Genomic DNA, 18,959 nt, shown 5'->3' on the forward strand with positions numbered 1-18,959 from the left:
TTCCTCTTCCAACAATTTTGCCAGAGTGGACAGGAGCAGAGCATTTAATTTTCAAGTAGAAAAGGGAAATTGTGTCAGTAACGTCATCTCTTTTCATCCTCTGTTGACATAGTTGCAGGCTGCCAAAAGACATGGTCTGCAGTGTGGAACTTGGGGCCAAGTTTTCTTTTTCTGCCAGAGGATGAGGGGGGGAAGAATCCCAGAATCATGGAGTTGTGGCATGGTTTGGCTTGGAAGCGATCTGAAAAATCCCATGGCTGCAACCCCCCTGCTGTGGGTTGGGGACCCCTTGCACTAGACCGACTTCTCTAGAGCTCCATGCAGCCTGGCCTTGAACACTGTCAGGGATGGGACACGCACACCATCTCTGAGCAACCTGTTCCAGGAGAGTCTTTTTTCTGAATCCCTTACCTGAACCGACTCTCTCCATTTGAGTCCATTCTCCCTTGTCCTGTCTTTGCCTGCCCTCGTACAAAGTCCCTGTCCAGCTTTCTTGTAGGTTGCCCTCAGGTACTGGAAGGCCACAGCTGGATCAAGCCTGGGTCTCTTTCCCAGGCTGAAGAAGCCAAGCTGTGTCAGCCTTTCCTTGCAGGAGAGGAGCTGCAGCCCCGGCACCATCTGGGTGTCCCTGCTGGGCCCCTGCTGCAGCGTGTCCACGTCCTTGCCGTCCATGCCGGGGAGCCCGGCAGAGCCGGAGGCAGCGCTGCAGGTGCAGGGTCAGCGGCGGGGAGGAGACCCGGCCCTGGCAGCGGCTCCGGGAGCAGCGATTGGCGCTGGGCCGCCCGCACTGCAGAGAGCCGGGGCCCTTGTGCCTGCCCTTGTGCCCAGGGCGCCTTTCCCCGCCGCCCGCCCGCCCGCCCGCTCGGGGGAAATGCCCCCTGTGCCGCCCCTCAGGGCCGCCCCTCGCCGCTGCCCCGGGCGCTCCCGGCGCCGGCTGGAGGGGCCCAGGCCTTGGCCTAACCCTGCTCAGCCCGAGGCCTGGAAAAGCAGATTCAAACACCCACCCAGAAAGTGCCCCAGGATGCCAAGGTCAATCTCTTCTCTACAGCACGGGTTTGCTATCAGAGTCTGCACAGGATTATAAAATCACCAGGAGAAAAGAGCATGAACAAGCTCTGCTTTGGCAGTACCTCAAGGCTTTGAGGGAGAGGGTTTGTGGTGCTTACTCGCTCACAGGGACTCACAGAAAGTATGAAATGGTAAAAATAGTCCAAATCCCTTAGAACTTGGAAGGAAAACCTGCAGCACTGGAAGCTAGCACCTCAGAAACACCTGGTTTTGCTCCTCTCTTGCACCTGAGATCTTCCTGGGCAGGGGCAATTCTTCCAATTGCATCAGCGTGGCCATGGCTAGAAAGGGCAGCGAGCAGATGGATTTAGCTTCTCCTGCCAGCCCTGAAATGCCAGTTGTCATTTGTGTGCCCTGAGGATTCCGTTTCAGACTCTGAACTGGCGCAGCTGCTCCTTGGGCGCTGCTTGCACACAGGCGCAGCAGTGCTGCAGCAGCTGCTCCGCACTGTTGCAGGGTGATGCCATTTCCTGTTTCACCTATCCCAACCCCTCAGGTGTGCCAACCTCTCCTTTCCCCTTTGCCCTCCTGCTAAGAGCTGTCCATCAATCTTAACATTCCAGCAAGGGCATCGTGTGGTTGGCAGAAGTTCAAAAGATGTCCCTCAGGTCTGGGCTCATTGGCCTGTCCAAGTGTCTTTATCCCTTGACCCTTCCCCTCCTCACACCTGGTTGGCCCTCACCTGTCCCTTCCCCTCCCCCTGTCCCTGGGGCTTAAAAGGACACGAGACCATGCGGCCGGGATTCTATTGGGAGCTGTTACAAGATTCAGAGGTCTATCATCCTGGAATAAAACTCTGGATTAAAACTCTACGATAGAATCCTCTCCTTTCTCTTCACCAACACCTTAACCTTTTCCACCAGAGGTAAACTGAGTTCCTACTATGCCTGGATTTGTTCCAAGTGCCCAGCTGCAGCATCCAGCCGGCCAAAGGTATCTCTGAGGTGAAACACCACAGCTGCTGCCTTTGGTCCAGCAGGAAGGGTCAGATGAGGCCAGGCACGTCCCACCCGGAAATATTGGGATTAATATTCCATACCACACACAGGGAGGGCTCTGGAGCCTCCCCGGGGCCACCAAGGAGCGCAGGAGGGAATGTGCCCGGGATCTGGTGCAGAACCGTGGGGTTGGGGGGATCCTTCGGTCTCTTTGATGGGGGAGGGAGCGAGGCAGATGGAATCAAGAAGAGACAGGGATCAGACAGCCCCACACCAGGCAGCGTTTTCTCCTCTGACAGCCCCTCTGAGCTGAGCGAGCTGGTGAAGCCTGTGGAGCAAATGAGACCGGGGAGTGAGGGAAAGGCTGGCTGGGAAGGAATCAGATAAAGCCTGTGTGGGCATTTATCTTTCCTAGGGGCTCCTGGGGAGACAAAGGAGGCAAGAAGGATGTCCCATCCCACAACATTTCCTGGGATATGCTTTGGTGGTGACCTTGGCAGTGTTAGTGGTCTCAGGTTATTGGGAGGACTCTATGATCTTGAAGGTCTTTTCCAGTGGAAACAGTTCTGCAATTCTAAACTTCCATTCCTGCTTTTGAAGGATGCACTCCCAAATAGACCCACATTTGTGTTTTTAAGGAATTTAGCATCTACCTTTCCTTGAAAGTAATAGGAATCAGGCTTTAAATGCTCTTGAAACACTTGAATTCCTTATCTTAAGCTGTGTGTTTGAATTGAGGTGCTTTTGTACAGAAAGGTCTGACCATGGGATAAATGCAGGCAATTCAGCCACAATGGCACTTGTTTCATCTGCTTTTCTTCTTCCTTTCCCCATGGGTGGCCGATTTGGGAGTATTTGTCTTGTACTTTGAGTTCCTTCTCAGACTTGCTCCTGCATGTGCTGTAAAGTCTTATCTACCCCTTTCTGCTGAAACATGCTTGCAGACTGGTGGGAATTGCTAGAGACAAAGTATTGGAATATTATCCCAATATTACCAGGTGGAATGTGCCTGGGCTCGTCTGACCTTTGCTGCTGGGCCAAAGGTGGCAGCTGTGGTGTTTCACCTCAGAGACACCTTTGGCTGGCTGCAAGTTGCAGTCAGGCACTCGGAACAAGTCCAGGCATGGTAGAAACTCAGTTTACCTCTGATGGAAAGGCTCCAGGCTAGGAGAAGAGGAAAAGGAGACGGATTCTGCAGAGGGTTTAATCCAGAGTTTTATTTCAGGGTCACAGATGTCTGAATCTTGGTAACAGCTCTACAGAATCCCGACCACATGGTCCCGTCTCTTTTTAAGCCCGGGGAAAGGGGGAGGGGAAGGGGTAGGTGAGCCACCAACCAGGTGGGAGGGGGGGAAGGCTCAGGGGCCAATGACACTTGGACGAGCCAATGACCCCAGGGCTGAGGGGCATCTTTTGAACTGCACCAACCAGACGACGGCCTTGCTGGAATGTTAAGATTGACTGACACACTTAGCAAGGAGGCAAGGGGGAGGGGAAGGGAGAAGGTATTGCCACACCTGGGAGCTGAAACAGGAAATGGCATCACACTGCAACAACAAAGCTTACAAACCAGGCCCCAGTATGATTAGCCCAGTGTCCCTGCCTAAATCCAGGTATGCTTGTATTAAAAAGGAGCAAACTATTCTAACTCACTTGCCTCCTCACTTGTGCTGCCATGGGGGAGCAAAGGGGGTGAGGGGCTCTTTGCAGATGAGGGTCTCCTCCATGTGCTCCTCTTTTTTTTTTTTTTTTTTTTTTTTTTTTTTTGTAGCTCATGGGGAATCCTGTGTGCCATTCCAACTCTTTGTTATCAAATGTGTGAAGGCATGGTGCTGCTGTAGCAGCAGCCTGAGTTCAGTGGGAACATGTCCAAAGCACTGGGTCCCACAGCAGTGGGAACAGTGAGAGACTTGCCTCTGCTGCCATGGCCATCCAGCCTGGGGAGAGCAGCTGCTGGGGCTTCCCCCATTCTGCCAACAGTAGTCTGCCTCCAGCATGTGGCCTGTATGGCCATGATTTTGCCAGAGTGTGGAAAATGCATTGTTTGAATGTGTTTTGATGGTGTCTGACATCACCTGACTGGAGCAGTTTGGTGGGCAGGACGCCCTGAGGGCAGGGCCATGGCAGGGATGGGCGGCTGGCACTGGCACTGGCACTGGCACTGGCACTGGCAGTGTTATTTTCCCAGGCAGGCTCCTGGTACAGCTGTGAGGGAGGGCAGCAGCAGCTGTATCAGCCCAGCGAGCAGAAGCACATGGAGGAGACCCTCATCTGCAAAGAGCCCCTCACCCCCTTTGCTCCCCCATGGCAGCACAAGATGATTCCCCACAGGGGAAGGGCTGCTGCAGGCTGGAGACTCCTGCAGCCAGGCCTTGTTGCAATCTCCTTGCTGCAGCTGTGCCTGGAGGATGTTGGCCTGCAGCAGCTCTGCTGATGCCCGGGAATGCTGCTGGGCTCAGAGAGGCAGAGTGTGTACAAAAGCTGCATTCAAAGCACTGATGGCGAGACCCCGGAGCCGCTGGCAAGGGCAGCAGCTCTTCTTCATTCCGTGCAGGTGAGAGCCCAGCCTTGGAGCCTGTCCCTGGGGACAGGGAAACGCTCTGAGGGTAGGTTTGAATTTTCAGGGACAGTCCAAATGAGAATTGCTTTGAGGCAGGTGTTGTAATGTTGGTTTTGGGTCTGTCTGCAGGAAAGAAAGCAGGAAAAAAACCCTTGAGCAACAAAGGAGAACTTTTCATGGCAAATTTACATCCTACAGATACACTGATCATATCAGCCCACTGAATACTGGGGACATCTAATGCAGAGAGCAAAGCTTCTTTGAATAGATAGGAGAGATAAGACTTGAAGAAATGATTTTGCAGATGCAGAAAAGGGGATCAGACCCACGGGTCCCATGGCTCAGGCTTAGTTCTGCCAAATCAAGCATGATTAGTTTTATCTTTTCTGTTGGAGTGTATTTCAGAATGACCTGCCTATTGTGATATTACTGCTAAGAAATTTGGAATTGTCAGGAACCGCCAAGATCAGAAATATTTTGAAGCAGATCATGTCTATGTTGGGCTTGGGTGTCTCTGCAATAAAGAAAGCAGGGAATAAAGCCATGGAACAATGAAGCAGAGCAAAAGTGGAACGTTTGGATGGTCAATTTGTTCCCTACAGCTATTGGCCAGCTGAATTACGGGGTCATCTACTGGGAAGTGCAAAGCTTCTTTAACTTCCACCTCCTGGTGCCATTGTTTGTGTCCCAGCACTTGGTTTGATGTGAAGACAAATAAACAAAATCCCACACCAACAAGCTGCAACCCAGAACTGAGTGGGAATTACAGAAATAAAGGCCTTGAAAAGTAGCTTTGGAAAGGGTCTATATCCTAGACAGTGTGAAAGCCTCAGGCCTGGCCAGGCTGGGCTTAGGGCTGGCTGCCCTTGGCAAGGGAATGGAAGGGGATGGAGTCGGGCTGGGGTTTTGCAGCCATGGAAACGAGAGAACCATGGTGAGCGTGTCACAAAGGGGCAGCCCCAGGCTGGGCTGGTGCAGGTTGTGCTTGGCACGGCCCCAGTGGCAGCAGACGCGTCCGGCTCTGCCTCTCTGTGCCGAGCGCTGGCGATTGGAGCCACCTGGCCTTGTTCAAAGGCTGGCACCAGCTCCCGGTGCTGACTGCTCTGAGAGCGTTCCCAAATTCCAACCCAGGCACTTCTGCCAGGCAGAGGCGCAGGTTCAAATATGGATTTCACTGGAAAAGGAAAGACCCCTGAAGGAAAAGGTGAGGATAGAAAGGAGCTGAAAGGCTGAAGCCAAATGGAAAACAAATCCCACCAGATTTCAGAGAAAACTGGTCTGTGGTGGTCAGTGCTGGCTCTGTGTCAGAGTAGGTGGCTGACAGCTACAGATGATCCTGCAAGGATGCCCTGAGGCATCACAACATTCTGTCATTAGTTTACTCTGCTTTCTCCTTTTTGACAGTGGCCAAATCACTCATACTGTCAGCCAGGACAGGGACTGTGGCCACAGCTGACCACAGATTGGACATGGTCATGAGATGCAAGTCCTGTTGCTTTCTTTGCCATCAACGTTAGGTCTCACTACAGATAAATTTCCTGTTCTTCCTCTGCTTGCTGGTTGGGTCCAACCCTCAGGATGGTATTACGGTGCACTAGAAACACCAATAATGCCTGCCTGTTGTGGGAAGGTTTTTGTGGTTTGCAGAACTAGCAGTCAAAGCTAGTGTGGGTTTTTCCAGTGGATTCACAGGCCAGCCTTAAGAAAGAATCTTTTTTCCCCTCTTATCATTGGAGCCTTCCACCATTACCTTCAGACTTGCTAACTCAATACACTTCAGAAAAATTAAATGCAGGCCAGTTCCATGAGAAATAAAACCAAATAAATTTTCTCAATAATTAGAAATTATTCCCCTTGAGTGTCACACCCATTAGATTTCTTGATGATAAAGGTGGGAGTTCACCTAACTCACTTCTTCCCTTGTGAGCATGGCTCAGCCTCACACAGAGGTGAGGGGGGAGCTGGGCCAGTCTCTGTTGGGAGGAAGGGTCTTGTGGCAGCGCAGAGAGGCTGTGCACATTGCCAGGGAACAGCTGTGCCCTGCATGTGCCCCTGCAAGGAGCTGTGCTGCTGCCAGTGCCCCTGGAGCTGCAGGGCTGCTGAGCTGTGGGGCAGGCAGAGGAGCAGGAGGGTGCAGGTGCAGCTGAGCCATTCCTGGAGAGCACAGGGCTCTGGGCTCCCTGCTGTCCCAGGGCAGCCCAGAGGCCAGGCTGTGCCTGTGCTAGCTCTGGGCAAGTGGCTCAGGGTTTTGCCCTGGCCTGCCTCAAGTGTCTGCCAGCAGGAGCATGTTTCCCTGTGCAGCTGTTTAGAAGTTTGCAGGAAATGTGTCCCATGAAATACGGAGCTTCTGATGCTTTAGGTTTGCATGGTGGCCTCTGTTCTATTTTGTGTCTCCACTTTGCAGGCCTGACTGGTTACCCTCTTGCCAAGAGATTTTCTCTGGCAAGTCCCTCCATGCTCCTTCCCTCCAAGCTGTTGCCTCCCATCCAGAAGAGCTCTCCTTCTACCAAGCCAGGCCCAACATGCAGCAGAGAGCAGGAGAATGGGAAAAATGGCACCAGCTGGGATGAGTCCAGGGTAAAAAAACAGGAGCTGATTTCAGAGGGAAAAGGATGTAAGGTAAGGAGACCAAAGTAAGTGCAGTGTGGTAAATGTTCAGTTGATGTGCTGTGGGCAGAGCTCTGAGACTTTTTCCCTGACAGGAACTGACCCCCTCACTGAAGTTTGAACAGGTCCTGCTTTGGCTCTTTAGCTGGCCAGAAATGATGGGATATGAAGGAAGGGTGTGCACCTGCCCCTGCTGCCCCCAGCCCATTCCTGGCCATGGCATGGGGGCCCTGGAGCAATGTGGGCAGGCAGAGAGCTTGCAGAGAGCAGCAGGGCAGGGAGCTCTGCTGAACTTCCTCAGTGCCAGGGAGGCTGAGATGATGGATGTGTGGGAGCTGGAGAGCAGCCAGCATCCCGAGAGCTCAGCAGCATCTGGGCTCCAAGGCTGCTGGGGAAGTGCAGGAGGGAAGGGCAGCAGCAGGAGAAATGAGGGGCTTGAGAAAAGCAGGTTTTGGCATCCTGCAGAATGGCTTTGTGGGGACTTGGCTGGAGATGAGCACTGTCTGTGAGACACCTCAGGGGCAGGGAGAGAACAGTGATCTAAAGCCACTGCCATGCCATCCAAAAGGCCAGTGGAGGCAGGGGCACCTCAGAGCATCTTGATGTCAAACATGTGAATGCCAGCTGGGAATGCAGCCACACTTGGAGAAACCTGAGCAGAAGGGGAGAGGTGGCAAATGTGTGACATGGGCTGACCCTCACCACCTTCCTTTCCTAGGTCACCTTTCCCCATCCTGGGCCAAACTGCTTCACAAGTTTGACTTTTCCTGCCAGGTCCCATCTAAATGTCTTGAGGCATAAATGGGAGCAAGGCTGGATGCTTGATCTGAGCACTGTGTTCTCCTCTTTCCAGGCTTCCTTGCTGTATTCCAGTGGTGGGGATATGAAGAAGGGGTCACTGGCACCACCTTTGATCCCCCCCATACGCAAGGCAGTGAGTCCCCCTGTGGGCAGCACTGCAGGGTCTCTGCCAAGCTCTCCCCAGCTGGAATTCCAGGAGTCCCAGGAGATGAGGTGAGCCAAGGTGTCTGCTGCTGCAGTGTGCTGTTCAGCTCTCGCTTCCCATCTTGTGTGGGTTATTTTGCCCAGTCAGGTGTCCCATGTATTTAGGCAAGCCTCTGTGTATTCACCATTATGCCTATCCATGATGATCCAGCACAATGTCAAAGGCAACAGCAATGTCCCAAGAGCAGCAGTGGTGGTGGGGGAAGAGGAGGCAGGGCTTCAATGCACCTCCTGATGGGTCCTCTGCCTGGCTTGGCTATTGATTCCCTCTGCAATGTTTGTGGTGTCATTTGGGAACTGAATTGCATGGGTCTGGATCCTGCAGATCTTTGAACACTGTGATCCTTGACTGTCAACTTCTGCACCCATGAGATTATCTGTGGGCAAATATTGGCTAGTGGAGAGGTGTCTGCAAATTCAGGTGCTGCTTCTGTAAACATCAGGTGTAACTTCACTGTGCCTGGGCCTCCGCTGTGAAATGAGATTCCGGATATGTTTTGGGGTATAAATGTATAATCCAATCGATGTTTATTTTTTTGATCTGGGTTTAAGATCAAAGAGGGCAAGGTGGTAGAGAAAAGTTCTAGGACTGTACCTGATGGAAAGATATTGGCTTGGATATGCAAGAGAAAAAGTAGCTGTCAGGCTAATCTGAGTGATAACAATAAGGAAGGAGATACAGAAGTATCATTCCAATTGAAAATCTTCGGTGGGGCTTTTTAAGTGCAATCTGAATATCCTCCCCTAGCAGCTGAGTCAGAAACAGCCTCTTTGTTCTTGAAAGAGCCAGCAGGTGTAATATCATTCTCAGGAGACAGCAGTGCTCTGATCCCATGTAGCACGAGGCTGTCACCAGGGTAAGGCACGAGCAGGCCAAGTCAAGCTTTGGCAGCTGTACAAAAGTAGCTGCCCTCCATACGGACTCGTGTCTCAGCTCAGCAGCTCTTGCTGCTTCAGAGAGGCTGTAGGAGCCTCTTGGCTCCAAAAGGAGAGACAGCAGAACTGGGGAGTTCTGATGCAGGTTGAAGAATGACTGCTGGTGGTGGGGAAGAGGAGGAGGGCTTCAAAGCACCTCCAGATGGGTCCTCTGCTGGACTTGGCCATTATTTCATCCAGAGCTTGGCCAGCTCTCTGTGACTCTAGCAACTGAAAGCTTAAGGACAGTGAATTAGCTTTGCATCCTGTTGGTTTATGGGTTGCATTTCCTCCTTCATCAGAGTGACCATGCTAAGAAGGTTTGCCTCCTTTCATGGTACACCCATTCCCTCCCTTCTCTTTCTACCTCCTCACATGTTCTTTTGTCCTCCATTTTCTCCAGGCCAAGACCCAGCAGCATAAACAAAGAGAAGAACTCTGAACTTGCAGGTAGGTACAGGGCATGTCTGTCCTAAAATGAGCATTGTAGTCTTGACTCAGAGGTGACATTTGGAAAGCTTGGATAAATCCTATTCTTTTAAAAAATTCTTTAAATTCATTTCAATTCTTTGATGGGCTCAGTGGGCTCTCCCAGAGCTCAGTGGGCTCTTCCAGAGCCCAGTCCCTGGGAGTGTTCTCTGGTGGTGCAGTGAGAATTCCTCCACTTTGCAGGTGTGACTAGGTTCATTTTCTCCAAGTCTTTCCGGCCTTGGCTCCTTCCCTCAAAGCCGTTGCCGCCCATCCGGATCAGCTCTCCTTCTTCTAACAATAATAAAATGGACAGCGTGGAAGGAGAGAACAAGGAAGCAGGCACTGGCTATGATAATGACAGTAGAGAATACCAGGAGCAGAGTTCAGAAGGAAAAAGTTCTAAGGTAAGGAGACCAAACTAAGTCCTGTGTGGTAGATTTTCAGTTTATGTGCTGGAGGCAGAGCTTGGAGAGCTTTTCCTGTGCTGTGCTGTGCCCAGGGAAGCAGCTGAGCCAAAGAAGAGCTCAGCTGGACACTGTGCTTCAGGCTGTCTCTGCAATGGGTGTGTAGTGCAGCCTTCATGTCCTCAGTGTGGATCAATAACAGGAGAGGTCTTAGAATGGTTTCTGGGCTCTGCCGTGGTTCTTCCTCTGTCTTATGGCTGAGAAAACACCAACAAGCAGTCAGAGCAGCTAAAGTTGTCCACTCTGGACAGGCTGTTCTCCTAGATTTAGTAAACAATGGGTTTCTTTGAACCGTCTCTGTGTCTTGGTGGTGGTTTCTGTCAGCTGTGTCTGTTTAGGATGGAAAAAGGTGTTTGCTGGAACAGGCAGTCCTGCAAAGGCAGTTCCAGGTTGTCTCAGCTTTTGACTTGTACAGCCATGCCCTCTGCACAGTTGTCCCTGCTGCTATTTCAGGACTTCATCAGCTTCTGGGCTGCTGTGTGCTCTGGCATGGCTTTGTGCAGAGGGAAGGGATGGGAGGTGGCCATGGGGAGAGCAGCCCAGAGCCCAGCCCCACAATTGCCTTTGCAGCAGGGCCAGGACCTGCAGTTGTTTTGGGTTTGCCATGGGGTGCAGCAGGAGGCAGATGAACAACAGCTTTGGTAGACAGAATGTGCAATCAAGGACTCTGGTAGTTGATTTCAGCCTTGCAGAGAAAGGGCCCAGTGTATCCCTGACAGGAACTGACCCCCTCACTGAAGTTTGAACAGGTCCTGCTTTGGCTCTTTAGCTGGGCCAGAAATGATGGGATATGAAGGAAGGGTGTGCACCTGCCCCTGCTGCCCCCAGCCCCATTCCTGGCCATGGCATGGGGGCCCTGGAGCAATGTGGGCAGGCAGAGAGCTTGCAGAGAGCAGCAGGGCAGGGAGCTCTGCTGAACTTCCTCAGTGCCAGGGAGGCTGAGATGATGGATGTGTGGGAGCTGGAGAGCAGCCAGCATCCCGAGAGCTCAGCAGCATCTGGGCTCCAAGGCTGCTGGGGAAGTGCAGGAGGGAAGGGCAGCAGCAGGAGAAATGAGGGGCTTGAGAAAAGCAGGTTTGGACATCCTGCAGAATGGCTTTGTGGGGACTTGGCTGGAGATCAGCACTGGCTGTGTGACACCTCAGGGGCAGGGAGAGGACAGTGATCTAAAGCCACTGCCATGCCATCCAAAAGGCCAGTGGAGGCAGGGGCACCTCAGAACATCTTGATGTCAAACATGTGAATGCCAGCTGGGAATGCAGCCACACTTGGAGAAACCTGAGCAGAAGGGGAGAGGTGGCAAATGTGTGACATGGGCTGACCCTCACCACCTTCCTTTCCTAGGTCACCCTTCCTCATCCTGGTCCAAGCTGCTTCATCAGTTTGGCTTTTCCTGCCAGGTCCCAGTTAAATGCATGGCTAAATGTCTTGAAGCATGAATGGGGGCAAGGCTGGATGCTTGATCTGAGCAATGTATTCTACTCTTTCCAGGCTTCCTTGCTGTATTCCAGTGGTGGGGATATGAAGAAGGAGTCACTGGCACCACCTTTGATCCCCCCCATAGGCAAGGCAGTGAGTCCCCCTGTGGGCAATGCTGCAGGGTCTCTGCCAAGCTCTCCCCAGCTGGAATTCCAGGAGTCCCAGGAGATGAGGTGAGCCAAGGTGTCTGCTGCTGCAGTGTGCTGTTCAGCTCTCTCTTCCCATCTCGTGTGGTTATTTTGCCCAGTCAGGTGTCCCATGTATTTAGGCAAACATCTGTGTATTCACCATTATGCCCATCTATGATGATCCAGCACAATGTCAAAGGCAACAGCAATGCCCCAAGAGCAGAGGTGGTGGTGGGGGAAGAGGAGGCAGGGCTTCAAAGCACCTCCTGATGGGTCCTCTGCTGGACTTGGCTATTGTTTCACACAGAACGTGGTCAACTCTGTGTGACTTCAGCATCTGAAAGCTTAAGGACAATGAATCAGCTCTGCATCCTGTTGGTTTATGGGTTGCATTTCCTCCTTCATCAGAGTGACCATGCTAAGAAGGTTTGCCTCCTTTCATGGTACCCACATTCCCTCCCTTCTCTTTCTACCTCCTCACATGTTCTTTTGTCCTCCATTTTCTCCAGGCCAAGACCCAGCAGCATAAACAAAGAGAACTTTGAACATGCAGGTGGGTACAGGGCATGTCTGTCCTAAAATGACCATTGTAGTCTTGACTCAGAGGTGACATTTGGAAAGCTTGGTTAAAACCCATTGTTTTAAAATTTTCTTTAAATTCATTTCAATTCCTTGATGGGCTCACTGGACTCTCCCAGAACCCAGTCCCTGGGACTGTGCTCCAGTGGTGCAGTGAAAATTCCTCTAGTTTGAAGTGTTGAGTGGCAGGAGCTGGAGTGGTGCCTTGGGGCCCTGGAGATGCAGTGCAGGGCAAGGAAACATTCCTTTCCATCCTGCACATGCCTTTTATCTCCTGCAGCCTTTCTAGTGTCACAATTAGGGTAAAGAAGGCATTTATCATGAAATGAGAGATGTTCCCACTCCTTCCTCCTGCTTTTGAAGAAGAAAACCTTTCCTTGGGGCAGTTTCTGAGCCGAACCCTTTGAGATCTGAAGAGGATTCATGGACATTGCCTGGTTTTGCACTGGCAGAAATCTGGAAATTTCCTATGATAGAAAGTCCTGTTGAATTTTCCAATGAAGGAGAAGGTGGCTTCCAAATGGATGCAGCCTAGGCAGGGTGTGAGTTTGTCATGCTGTGACAGCACAAGCCCTCAGCCACCCATGGCAGGTTCACAGTGACAAATCTCTTGCCCAGCTCTCTCTGCCTGTGTCAGTGTTGCAGGCTGAGGCTGGGGCAGGAGATGCCTTCTGCCTTGTCCCTGTCCCTGCCTTGCCTGATCCCTGACAAGTGGAATTGTGCCAGACAAAATGCAGTCCCTGGTGCATCTGGGACAGCCAATGCTTTCAAGTTGAAAGCCCCAATGACACTGTTGCTGTTCCTGTGTCATCTCTGGGTGTGTAATGATAGGAGAGATGAGACTTGGAGAAATAATTCTGCTGATGCAGAAAAAGGGATCAGATCCCCTGGTTCCTTTGGGGATCAGGGTTAATTCTGCCAAATCCTGGCTGTGGCCCCTTTGGAATGACTCTTTACTTGATGATATGCAGCTGAAATGCTTAATACTCAGTAAGTAAGGTGACATTTTTGCTGGATCAATTCTGAACTAGAAATTTCCTATCTCATTAAACCTTACCTGTCTCACTTTTATTAGTGACCACAGCATTCTACAGGGTGAAGGAATCCAGGTTTAAGACACTCATCCTCCTTGGCTGCCATATGATTTTATTCTCTGTGCAGCCATGTAAAGAATTAGTTCTCTTAATTCTAACTGCTCTGTTGGAGAGTATTTCAAAATGACCTACCCTCTGCTATTTCCATTAGGAATATTTTGAGTTGACAGTATTAGCCAAGATCAGAAATGTTTTGAGGCAGGTCATGTTTATGTTGTGTTTGGGTGTCTCTGCTGAAAAGACAGCAGGGGATAATAAATGCCTGGAACAAGTAAGTAGAGCAAAAATGGAACTTTGGGATGAACACTTTGTTCCCTACAAAGCCAGGCTCACAGAATACTGGGCACATCTAATGGAGAAAGCAAAGCTTCTTTTGCATTTAAAACGTGGTGCCATTGTGTGTGTCCCAGCACTTCTTTTGTTGTAAAGAGTAATATAAAATCCCAAAAATGCAAAACCCAACCTGGAATTGAGTGGGACCTTTTGAAAACAATTACTTCCTTGCCAGTGTCAGACTCTAGAGAACACTGTGAATTTCCAACTGTTTGGAAGGAAAGGGATCCTGTAGTAGTGGGGAGGCAAGGGGCACCACATGAACTAGTAGAGCCCTTCTCTCTTGGCTTGCCAACTCCATATTGTTCAGAGAAATTAAACTAATGCTCATTTCACGAAAAATAAAAAAAACAAGCAATCTTTTCAGTAACCAAAATATGCTTTGAATTCCTCACCCATTAGATGGGTTGATTGTAAAGGCATGAGTTCAATTAACTCACTTCTTTTCCTGTAGCTGAATGTCAGCTTCTTCTGAGCCTACAGCAAACACCCAGAGGAAGAAGGGAAAGAGCTCTTGGTGCAAGACAGGAGCTGGGATGGCTCTGTTCCCAAGGGAACTGGCTGACCTGTTGGGCTTGGAGCCTCCTGTGCCGGAGCCCGGCCTTGGGAATGGAGGTTGGGGCTCCGGGGCGGCTCAGGGGCCTTGGCCCAGGAGCCCCGGCAGAGGCCGCGGAGCCGCGCAGGCCCCAGGGGCACTGCCAGGGAGGACAAGGACAGAGGGGAGGGGGGCTCTGGGCTGCTTGCTGGCAGCAGGAAGGGTCCTGTGGCAGCACAGAGAGGCTGTGCACATTGCCAGGGAACAGCTGTGCCCTGCATGGGCCCCTGCAAGGAGCTGTGCTGCTGCCAGTGCCCCTGGAGCTGCAGGGCTGCTGAGCTGTGGGGCAGGCAGAGGAGCAGGAGGGTGCAGGTGCAGCTGAGCCATTCCTGGAGAGCACAGGGCTCTGGGCTCCCTGCTGTCCCAGGGCAGCCCAGAGGCCAGGCTGTGCCTGTGCTAGCTCTGGGCAGGTGGCTCAGGGTTTTGCCCTGGCCTGCCTCAAGTGTCTGCCAGCAGGAGCATGTTTCCCTGTGCAGCTGTTTAGAAGTTTGCAGGAAATGTGTCCCATGAAATACGGAGCTTCAGATGCTTTAGATTGCGTCGTCACCTCTGTTATATTTTGTGTGTCCATTTTGCTGGCCTGACTGACAGCAGTGGTCCCAAGGAGGTTACCTTGGGATCTGTAGTTTCCCTGCCAATATCCCAAATGCTTTTACCTTCCAAGGCCCTCCTTTGAAAGAGCCACTAGTTAAGTCTCCTTTTTTTTATTATGCTGACCATTCTGCAGGGGCAAAAAGTCCTGATTTAAGACATTGCTTTTTTTCTACTGCGTTGCCCCTAATTTATCCTCTGTGAAGCTGTTGTATAGAATTGCAACTAGAAAATTATGATGGTGTTCACAGGGGTCTCAGGTTGAGGGAAGAGATGAGGATTTGACTCCATTGTTCAGAAGGCTTGATTTATTATTTTATGATATATATGACATTAAAACTTTACTAAAAGAATAGAAGAAAAACTATACTAAAAGAATAGAAGAAAGGATTTCCTCAGAAGGATTTCCTCTGTGTCCGAGCCACCTGACTGTGATTGGCCATTAATTAGAAACAACCAACATGGGCCAATCACAGATCCACCTGTTGCATTCCACAGCAGCAGATAACCATTGTTTACATTTTGTTCCTGAGGCCTCTCAGCTTCTCAGGAGGAAAAATCCTAAGGAAAGGCTTTTTCATAAAAGATGTCTGTGACAGAAAATCAGCCTTTAGTCAGGCTGGCCCAAAAGTGGCCCAAGCTCATACAGTTTAGAATGAAAATCCTTGGGGAAAATGAAATATCTAGTGTCAAGAACACAGTTCACATTTGGGTAATATTCCTGCAATGCTCAGATTTTCTTTGAATGTCTTCTAAAATATTCCAACAAAAAGAAGACAATGTTGATCTAAGTGCATCAAGGTATTAGAACCTGGGGCTTCTTTCAGGAACCGGAAAGATGATGTTTACTAAAATCAGCGTGAAAAATGGCAGAAAAGAATCTCTGTCAAGAGCAATCTCTGTCTCTGCCCTTCTCTGTCAGACACAGAGGCTCTCCAGCCTGCAGGGGCTGAGGCCTTCATCATGCAGCAGGTTTCAGTCTGCTGGCCAACAGAGCCATGTCATGTCTGCTGCCAGTAACCCTTCCCTTGGGAGAGGGTCCAGGCATTGTACCTTGCTGCTCTCAGTCACAATCTCTGTGTCTTGAGAGCTCTGCACTCTGGAACCTGTCTTGCCTGTTGCCCAGCATTGCATTTTTGGGGGCTTGAAGTCTGCCAGAGATTGACACAAAGCTTTGCTTCCATTCCCAGGCCGCCCACTGAGCCAGGCCAAGGAGACAGATCATCCCACCAGTCCTGGTCTAACGAGGGACAGAGAGCTGAGGGACGGCTTTGGAAAGGTAAGGGATAAGGACAGGGGTGAGCAGACTTCCTTTCCAGTGGCTGTTTAGTGCTTGGCCCAAAATGTCACTGAAAATCATCATCTGCCACTCTTGGGGGATGGGGATTCCCTTGGGAATATATTGGACAGCTACAGAACCATTGCTTGGCTATTTCCAGTGGTGCCAAGGTCCCTGGTTTGGAGATGGTGCTAAGGTCATGCCAGAAGCATTCTTTATGTGCAAAGGCTGTTTTAGAGAAGTTCTGAATGGCAGAGCAAGCTACACATCAGTGCACGTGGGCAAAGTGCACCCTCGAAAGCAGAGAAGCAAAGATTCTAATCTTGGGTGTAAGCAAGGCTGCAAAAGAAAATGGGAGAGGTTGATTTTTCCTGGTTACCTTTGTGGCTGTATCTCACAGCCCTCTCATTCTCAAGTTTTCTGCTCATTATCATCAGTGTTTCTGCAACTTGTTTTCACATGAATTCTCCTTTTGGTCTCCTGGTCTGAGAGACCAAGTCCTTCAGAGCCCTTCAGAGCTGAGCTGTTCAGAAGCCAGGAGGTGAGAAACAGCTGCAATTCCTGGCCATGAGTGTTAAGCAACAGCTCATTAGCCCTCCTTGCTGGGTATTGCACATGGTTTTTATTCTCCTGCCATGGCCTGTAGGAACTGAACTGCCTGCTCACTGGCCATGGCAGCTCTTCCTGTGTCTTGGAGCACTCCTATGACTTTGATGCTTCAAGCAGGGCTTCCTGACATAGGTTGCAGTTGCAGCAGTGGAAGGTTGTGGCACTGAAGTGTTCCCCCTCACTGTGTGTAATTGCCAAGGTGAGGACAGGAGACGTTCCTCTGAAACTATTGGAATGTGGCTGGAGCTGCATTGAAGCCTATGGCACTCTGTGGACTCTGTGCTCCTGATGAGATGTTGTGTGTGGTTTGTGTGTCTCTGCTTGCAGCCTATGATGTATTTCCATTGCACCCAGATCCGTGCTGCTTTGTGCATGTTGGCTCAAAAGAACTTGGAGCAGAAGGACGCAGAGCTTTTCAAGAGAGAGATGAAGAATAGGAGACAAAGGAAAACATCCTTGCAGCCTATTCCTGAGACAGTCGAGCCTGGGGATGCAGCTGAAGCAAGTAAGTGGTGGCTACGCTTGTGGTGGTCCTTTTTGACCACTTGCTTGCCCTTTGCACAGCGTTGCAATCAGACTGGGGAGCTGTTCTGCTTGCATCTGAGTGGAAGCTTGCTTGGGATTGAATTCTGTTTCTCAAAGGAAAATACAGAGGCATGAAGTGTCTTGCCCATGACCTCACTGAGTCAGTAACAGAATATCAGCTTCCTCCTTTGACCTCTAAAGTCTTTTAGAGTAGAAAACTCTGTCTTGCAAAGTACACTGGGGCTTCAGACTCTCTCCTGGAGAGCAGCCTCCAGGGAAGGGGAGTCCAAAAGAATGCTTTTCAACCGGGGTGCAGCCTGGAAGAAACAAAATTCAGCTCCTTGTAATGAAGGCACCAGAGTTCCTTCTCCTGCCACTCCCTGCTGAGGAGCTGGCGCTGTAGAGCTGTGCTGAAGCCCCAGCCAGGGCTTCTGCTGTAGCCCCAGGAGGCAGCAGCGTTCCCGACTGAATCCCGGCTGAGGGGCTCTGCCTGCAGGGCTGTGAGCGCTGCCCGAGGGCGGCAGCGGGGCCCTGAGGAGGCAGCACTCAGCCCGAGGCCATCACGCAAGGTTATCTGCACTTTGCTTTGGCAACTGCCCCTGCCAGCCTCTGCAACAGGAGAACAAAGGCAAAGCCATGCTGGGTTTCCTTGTTTCTTAGGGAAAGCATCACTGCAGTTTGGCTTTAAGCTAGAATAGGGTAGATTTAGATTAGACATAAGGGAGAATTTTTTTTATAATGAAGGGAATGAAAAGCTGGAAGGGTTTTCCCAGAGAAGCTGTTGTTGGTCCATCCTTGAAGGTGTTCAAGGCCATCTTACATGGGGCTCTGAGGAACCTGATCAGGATGAAGATGTCCCTGCTCACAGGAGTTGGACTAGATAGTGCTTAAAGGTGCCTTCCAACCCAAAATCTTCTAGGACTCTGTGCTCATTGTCCCATGTTAGTGTTATACTTGGTATAAAGTGGTATTTCATTGTTATACTTGAAGTTCTTTGGGATAACAAAGAGATGTTACGCAGCTCCAGCAAGTTTTCTGGCCCTTTCCATCATCGCCCTGTCCAGCATTCTCCCCTTACAAGCTCCTCTTTGGCCCCTGCAGCCTTTAGCCTACCACCTGTTGATGGCACAGCTTCTAGAGTGCAGAGAACACACCCTGGTGGTGCCTTGAAGAAGGAGGTCGTGAGGAAGCAGGACAATGTTCCCTTACTGCCCAATACACCCATCATCCATGGGGATGGCAGCTTCCCGCACAGCTCCTCAGGTAAGCCTGCTCCGTGGCAGCTTTTTCCACACGGGTTTGTCCTTGCACAAGGAGCACAAACTGCCTCCTGCCTCAGCCAGCACTGCTGGGATCTTGGCTCCATAGTCTGTCCTGAGAGTGAACAGCAAATCTACTTTTGAGTGACTCCAGCTTGGAAGTACTGGAGCAGTTGGTTCTTAGAGATCCATTGGAAAGTTGAGCTGAATAAAGTAGTGGTAAAGGCCTAATCTCTGGCTTTTGCCCATCCTGAGAGTCCAAACTACAGCACTGGTGCCAGGAGGCAGCTGGGACTGCAGGGATGAGCTGCAGGGCAGTCTGCCAGGCTGTGCTCACTGTGCTTGTATGAGAACCACCAGGATCAGTTGTTCACTCACCATCTGGGCACCTGTGGCACTTGGGAGCTGGCGCTGCGGGGGCAATTGTCAGCTTCAGCCTGGAGCTGGGCCCAGCTAGGGG

At 50.9% G+C, this 18,959-nt stretch overlaps 1 pseudogene; it reads left to right on the forward strand.

Annotated features, from left to right (window-relative positions):
* The first annotated feature begins 670 nt into the window (after positions 1–670).
* The window catches only part of LOC139604016 (TOG array regulator of axonemal microtubules protein 2-like), a 33,162-nt pseudogene continuing 14,873 nt past the window's right edge, over positions 671–18,959 (forward strand).

The sequence above is a fragment of the Agelaius tricolor genome, unplaced genomic scaffold (genome assembly GCF_023055355.1).
Source record: "Agelaius tricolor isolate 1412-34295 unplaced genomic scaffold, bAgeTri1.0.p SCAF_43, whole genome shotgun sequence".
Lineage (NCBI taxonomy): Eukaryota > Metazoa > Chordata > Aves > Passeriformes > Icteridae > Agelaius > Agelaius tricolor.